Below are 8,166 nucleotides of genomic sequence, written 5' to 3'. Positions count from 1 at the left end.
ATAATGCTAAAAGACATACCATATTTTAATCTAAAAAATCAAATATAAAAACAATGTGCTAATTAATTAGAAAGTCATACTCTTACCATTAGGCTTGTTCTTTTCCAATTTGATTATTTGGATGCACGAAGATTTCTTTGTGCATATACATATGTTGGATTAATACCTCCATTGTTATTCTTCCACCAATATTTCTACTTATAGAGTTTATTATTCTACATTTCCAATGCTTTGTCCAATTATCTTTATCCTTTGTCTTGACATTGAAAAAACTTTGGTTGTTGGGGTATATTAATACCCATCCAAACTTGTTGTATGTGTTGTCCGTCCATCTTTCCTCCTCATCTTTTCTATTTTGGACCTCAATACTATGTATAGAACTTATAACCTTGGCATCTATACGTACAAAAGGAAGACATTTTAGAACTTGCTTTCCATCTTTAAAAAATATTCATATAATGGACATTACACCAAAAATAAGACTAAGAATCAAAGAATATGTAAGATGTAAAACGTGTTACCTTATAGCTCTTTAAAGAAGAAGTTAATAGATAAAGTGTTATAAAAATTTGAGGTAAGGCTAGATAAGGCATGTGCATTGAATGCTAAGTATGGCCAGTATTGTTGTGAGCATGTGAAGTGCAAATTTTTAAGGGTAAGCATGTAGATAGTGGTTGCATCATGAAGAGATTCCGACTCTGACTACTAACATGTCAGATAATCAGGAGCTCTCCACCACTGATTTACTGGAGTCAGATGATTCATGTGCGGATTCCCCTTTCCTATCTCTCTATAGTATTGCAATATGCTAATAATAATGTTTTGCATATGGATATCTCTATTCTTGATGATGATCTAAAGGAGCTAGCCTTGGCTAGCAATGATATAGATGTTCTCTTTAAGTCTACTTTTTAAGTTCCTGATACTCATGAGGTTCACTAAAAATTGAATTCTATTGCATTTTTTGATGCAATGGAAGCAAACAAAGCCTAAACACTCTATGTGCAAACCCTAGGAACATTAAAACCCAAATTAACAACAACAAAAACAATGATTTAAGCTTAAAAAAAATTAAGCAAAAAGCATTCTTTACAAAATAAAAAAGAGAACTATTCTTCACCAAATCACACACAAATCTCCATCAAAACCACATCTTTTTTATGGGAAACCATTAATCAAGACAATGGGCAATGGATAATGCATAGATTAGAGAAAAATGATGGAAAACCCCAAGAGATGATTCCCCGACAGTGGCGCCAAAAATGTTATGGCTCACCCAATCCACCCTTGAAGCATATCCAACAAGAAGATTACCCGGTGAGCTTCAACTATCATGAGGATCTTTGTAATGTGGCCAAGCCCATAACCCTTGAGGTCTCCAAGCTCCATAACTCCTTGAGAAGCAATTCCACCGCGCCTCTCATGCATTGTCACACCCCCGCGTTGCACTACGTATACGCGTCCCTCTTCTCACTCACTTCACTCACACATACTCTCTAGCATGGATTAGAGAGAGATTAGCAAGAGGATTAGAAAGAGCAAGAATCTATTGCACAATGGGAGAGTCCTTTGTATTATGAGAGATATTCACTTATATACATAGCCATAAGTGTTCACACTCACTTAAATTTGGCCGACCGGGCACTTTTATCATGGGAGTGATATTTTTCAGAACATTTTATCATGGGAGTGAATCCAATTGATTATGTATGATGCATGGTTCATGTGTGAAACATGGTAGTGAATGATTTCCATTTGTTAGAATTATTTTTGTGAATGTTTTCAAAGTAATTGTGATCTAACATTGTGGACTATGTTGAGTATAGATCATGAGTGCAGGACAACCAAAGTGGACATTGGACGAGATTATCTAGCCAAGCACATGTATGCTAAATATTTAATTTTGTATGGCTTGGTCCATTGTACATATGTTGGGCAAGGTTTATTTTTTATGAGATGCTTTAAAAGCATTGGGACTGAGGTTCAATTTTGTAAAAACCCAATTTTGGAAAAGCTATGCTATTTATGGCTCCAAGGACTAAATTTATTAATATGATTTAAATATCGTGTGTGGGAGTGGAGCTACACACGTCGGGGAGGAGATTACACCTAGTCTTGTATTCTTTGATTCTTATGTTCTTTGATTTATACTCTTGATCTATGCTATGATGTTATGGTTAATTTTTATTATTATTTAATTTATGGAATAATCTAATCCCCAAGTACCATGGTCCTGTAGTAGCAGTGGTATCAGAGCACGGCAAATTCAAGAATTGAATTTAGGTCATGGAGAGTTGAAGAAAAAACAAGAAATTGATTTTTACTCAAAGGTTATTGGCTTGGAGCAAATTTGAAGGATTTTCAACAAATTCAAAAAGTATACCACACGTTTCACACTTGTCACAGTTGGTTGGACTCACTCACAACCAAATTAATCACACTTGGGTCACCCGAGATATTCTTTTCACTTATTGGATCACCCAATAAATTAACTACTGTAACAACTTTAGGCTCATAAGAGGCATAATGCTATTACAATGACTACTCTCATAATATATACATGAAGTACCTCACTTGGGACTTCATCCTAACTTACTACCACATGCTCTTGAAGCGGAAATCGCCATAAGTATTCCATTGGACCATTATGGGCACTTGTCCAAGTTGTAGGATTGGACACCATTGCTTCATATCTTGAATGTTGACCTTTTGGTATATCTACCTTGACTCCTTGATGTAAGATAATGGCAGTAGCTCTTGTTAACCCTAGGAATGGGTTAATAGGAATATTCTTAAGAATTTTAGCTAAGATTCCCACTACTTTTACATATGGTGACAGCATAAAAAGTAGTCAATGATGGGGTATTAGGGGTTCATGGTCTCACTAAACTATGGCTCTTCAAAGGCAGCATACATGTTTTCTATATATAAAAATGGAAAATGAGTCTTAAAAGGGAGAGGAGAGGTATGGTGGAAGGAGCCACAAAATGGGGGAGATTGCAAAATTTGGCTTGCAAGTTTAAGGAGGACAAAAAAAGGTAATTATAAGACCTTCATTTCTAACGTAAAAAATCTTTTTCTCTGCCTTTTGGGAGGGGCCCTCCAAAAAAAAGATTGTGGTAATTATAAGACCTTCGTTTTCAACCTAAAAAGTCTTTTGCTCTACCTTTTTTTCTAAAAGCTAGTAATGAAATATGTGCTTCTACTTGTAAGCCCTGATCACAAAAAATAGGAAAACCTGCAAATCAATCGGAGAAGATTAGGAACCTTGACTCAATAGTAAGACAAAGAAGATAGATTATAGACTCAATAGTGTAGGGTAGTTTTATGGTATACTTATGAAAAGGTCATTTTTGTGGCTTTTGGAGACCTTGTAGAAATTCCATTTCTCTTACTTATGAGATTTTAAAAGATTTCTTTATAGGGAAACTCTTCACATGCTTTTTCATTTTTTTAAATAATTATGAATCAAACTTGAGCCAATTTTTCATTTTTTTAAATAATTGTGAATCAAACTTGAGCCAATTTTTTGACTAAATCCACTTTTATTTCTCAAACATAGTAGTGAATCTAAAATAATTATTTTTTATATAAAATTAAGTGAATGACCTAAGAGTGCCTACATTCTTTTAATATAACTTAGGCTTACTTAGCTTAAATTTTATACATCATATTATTCACCTATCAATAGAAACTAGAAGGCATCAGCCTAGTTATACTTGTGGGCAAATACTCTTATGCCAATTGGGACCTCTACTCTACTATAATTATTTGGTTGACTTAAGCATGCGTTGTACCTTTCCCTGAAAAAAGCGACTGGGAACCTTTTGTAGTGTGGTAATTGGCTAAATTTGTTGACTAGTAGATCGATTGCTTTAAGATCAATGTAACACCAAAGGGTAGCTTTCATTAGCTAGTAAGTTATAAAACTTTCTACTTACCCCAATGTCACATATCCTCTATATATTTGTTGATTATGATGAAAATGAAAATGAGAAAGAAAACTAATTCAGTAATAATGTATGAAGATGTCATCACACATTTTTTTAATTAAAAAAACATTTTCTTATAAAAAATGAATGAACTCGTGACATTGGTGGTTATGAGATAGCTTCATGGTTTATCTTTGAAAAAATGATCAAACAACATATATTCTCTAAATCCAAATATAAAAGACTTGAACTTTATATTTAAAAGATGAAAATAGAGCAGTAATGATAATCTTGACTTTGAATTTCTCAATAAATGTAATTCCAAAAAGGAAAAAAGGTGAAAATTTTAGACAAATTAAAAAGAACATAGATGAAAAAAGACTACATGACTCGATATTGTTTATATTATGCTAAATCAAAAGTCATTAAAGTTTGAGGTATTACAACAAAGTTTTGAATACAAAATAGCTCCTTGAAATGTTTACTAAGAATTCTATTTTTGAATATTAGAATCTCTTCACATACGTTTGAAAATTTGAACACTAATTACTAACACATTTTACATGTTCAAAAGGATGAAATCAAAATTTAAAAATCTAATTGCATTAAAGTTTAAAAAAGTATGAGATCTATAACTTATCAAAACGCCAAGTTTTAACAATGGATATTCCTTACATCAACATCATAAAAATAAATTTTAGAAAAGCTTTTCTTTTTTTAATGTAAATTCATTTTTGAAAAGGAGAATGAGAAGAAGAAGAAGCAAAATCATTAAAGAGTGTCCATTTTATCACATCATTTCATTCAAACTATCATTGGTGAAGCCACTTTTAAGCTTTTAAGTACGAATGGTAGAAACACCATTCATATCAAATATCCTCTAGAGGGTTTCATGAAGATTCATCTTTAGATTGATAAAGAAATAAAAGAAGAAGCAACGATTTATGCAAAAATTACATATCCATGACCTTATGTGACTTTTTGGTGACACATTCCACATGGAATGAAGAATTAATGTGCTTTGAAATAATAATAAGAAAAACATAGAAATTTGGTTCTTACTTGAGATAAAGTTCTCAGTTCAACGTTTGCTAATTTTGGGATGTCAACACGTGGCCATTGCACCACTAGCTTTTTTTTAATAAAGGTATTTGTTTTATAAATTTTATAAATGGAGAGGATATGTAGCTTTAATCATGTGTATGTGCACAATCTAAACTAATCTATTCAAAAAAGTTAAAAGAAGTTAAATGTTCTTTTTTTGGATTGTGAGTATCTAAAAACATGAGAAACTTTGAGAAATTCAAGTAATTAATGTTGCATGATGAAGTCAAGATCATAACAAAGGATAATCAAATAGTTGTTGGTTTGAAAAAGAACGTATTATTAAAACAAATATTATATTATGGGCAAAAGAAGGTTTGGATTGAATTCATAGGAACAATTTTTGTACACAAAGGACATGGTACCATTTAAAAGCACCATTTTTTAGTGCCTTCTATTAGACTTTAGCCTTAAATGGATATTTAAAAACAATTCAATGAAGTGATATATAACCTTTCTTTGCAAGACTTCAACCTTGAATAGATATTAAAAAGTATTTCAATGCAAAAAATATATAAGATTTGTTACACTTCAAACTTGAATAGATATTTACAAGTAATTTAGTGAAGTAAGATATAAGATTTTATAAGAAGTCAGTATAAATCGTATAACAAAAAAGATCATGAAGTCATGTGTCCCCAATGATGACATGCTCTTGAAAGATCTTATTATGTTAATGAAAAGAAATATCTAAAACTCAATCATACACTTTGTTAGTGGGATCGATAGGTATTGATTTTATAATCTAGAAAAAAGTATATAATTTAATAGCGTATTTATATCATGGAAGCTTGGCATGATAATGGGTAATGCTCACAAAGAGACAGGGAATGAAAAGTGACTACAAGGGATGAATTGCTATAAAGTTTGTTATGGTCTTGTATAGTCAAGCATCTATATACAAGGGGTTATGCATAAATAAAAAATGTATAAATAAAGGGAATATATCATAAGAGTAATTATGATGTCTGGATGGCCTCCTAGGAGTCTCATCATGCTACCAACATAAAAAGAGCTAGACTTTTCAAATAAAGGTATCATGTTTTAGTGTATAGAGATGAACAAAGGAAGGCCCTATGAGTAAACTATAGACAACACTATTGAATATCAAATGGCTAATATTACATGTTAACAAGGAACAGTTGGCATCTTAAAAATATTCCCTTTGAAAAGAGGTGTTTTTAAAGCAATTTTGATAAACTCTTTACTCGTGAGAGTACGATTTACCAAAATGACCAGAAAACCTAGATTTAAACCAGCATGACTCAGGGTGGGACTCTCTACAGCTAAATGTCATGCAACGAGCATTGCATTGATAGATACAGGATTAAGTCATAACCTGATCTCATATGAGACATGGGTAGCCTTAGATAAACTGTACCTTGAAACCACCAACACACAAGTACGCAGTGTGCACTTGACAACTACGAAAGCTGAGGGATTTTTAAGTGTTAATGTTTCCATCAGAAATAATTCCTTAGTTCGAAAGGTGTTTGTTATGCGTGCAGGTTCCATGGAAGAGGAAATAATCCTCTTCCATGGAAGAGGATTATGCGTGCCCATGGAAGAGGAAATAATCCTAGGACGATCCTGGATTTGCACCTGCAACTGTGATATCCAATGGGAGAAGAGGACAACACTATTGAACAAGGGCAACAATTTCATTTCCGTACCCTTATGGAGCCCAATAAACACAGGGAAGCAGGCCATGATTGAGGAGATAAAAACACCAAGCATGGTGACATCAATTCATAAAGGAAAAAAGGTAGCAATTTCGCAATCCCTATACGCAAAAAGCATCCCAAGTCACTGGGTGTACAACATTGGGTGCCTAAGGGTCAACTTGGAAACCAGATCTACAAGGATGCGAAGGGGGTCAATAAGGAATCAATAAGAAGGGTTCAAAACTGTGCCATAAATTCAAAATTCTTTCCTTTTTCCATCATTTTGCAATCGCCGGTCATCGTGTGTGCACAAACGCAATCGAGCCTTCCTTGCATCGCCTTCCTCCTCACTTCTTCGAGTTCAATCGACACCTACTTGTTGAGGTGGGAGCTTGGGCCCTTCTTTGTGTTTTCTTTTTTTTTCATGTACTCAAATATTGATCATAATAAATTGAATGACTTGGAAAAATAATGTCTTTACATTTCGATCAAAGTTCTTGCATTTTGAAGAAAAATAAATGCTGTTTCACTAACATAATTTCAAGGTTTTTGAGTAATTTATCAATCTTACGGAGATCCACGATATTGCTCAAGGAATCTTATGGAGCATGACTTCTTGGTTTCTATGGACAAGAAGTGAAAAGAAAAATGAAGGCACTTTGGACATGGCATCATGTGAAATATTTCACTCATAAAGCAATGCTATATCTAAAGATTAATAAGGAAGTTTCCCACCTTAAGAATGAAAAGTTTAAAAAAGCGATACTTTCTTGAATATGAGATGCCTTTGATACTTATGTGGTCTCATATGCAACCTTTAAAGTTATGCATGCTTGGTAGAGTTGATGATTTTTTTTTTGAAATGATTGATTATATCACAACCAAGAGTTTAAGAGGAAAGTGGTACAACATAGAATGGGTGCATTCTTAATCAAGTTGGCACTAAATTCCAAATATGTCCATGGTGCCTAGGGTCTTTTTAAATCATGAGGTCATTAATTCAATAATTGTAGAGAGAAAAGATGTACAATTCTGTAGGTAACTGCTCAAGCACAAAGTCTATGGTAAGCAAGAAATGAAAAGCTACAAATATAATTCTTGCCAACAACACAAACAACATTTTCTTGAAATAACATGACAATGGCATATTGCATAAAGTTTAAAACTTACACTTGTGCATAGTGCAACTTTGGGTTTGATTATTAAAAACCTTTTATTGAGTATTGAAGATCTGGAGACTCATGGAGGAAAGTGACTCTTCACTGAATTGAAGAGTCAAGGAAAGTGACTTCTATGAATTGAAGAGTCAAGGAGGAAAGCAACTTCAATGAATTAATTTAGCATAGAAAATTTTTCATATTGTATACCAAATCAAAAAACTATCATAGCGTTTGATTTCATAAATTTAAGTTAGTATCCATCCTCTTGACCCCCTTGTTCATGCATATGCTACAATAAAATAACCT

Source organism: Cibotium barometz, chromosome 7, assembly GCF_041138505.1.
Source record: "Cibotium barometz isolate CiBa-2024 chromosome 7, ASM4113850v1, whole genome shotgun sequence".
NCBI classification, from domain to species: Eukaryota; Viridiplantae; Streptophyta; class Polypodiopsida; order Cyatheales; family Cibotiaceae; genus Cibotium; species Cibotium barometz.
The sequence above is the reverse complement of the archived record's forward strand: the minus strand, read 5'-3'. Positions refer to the sequence as shown.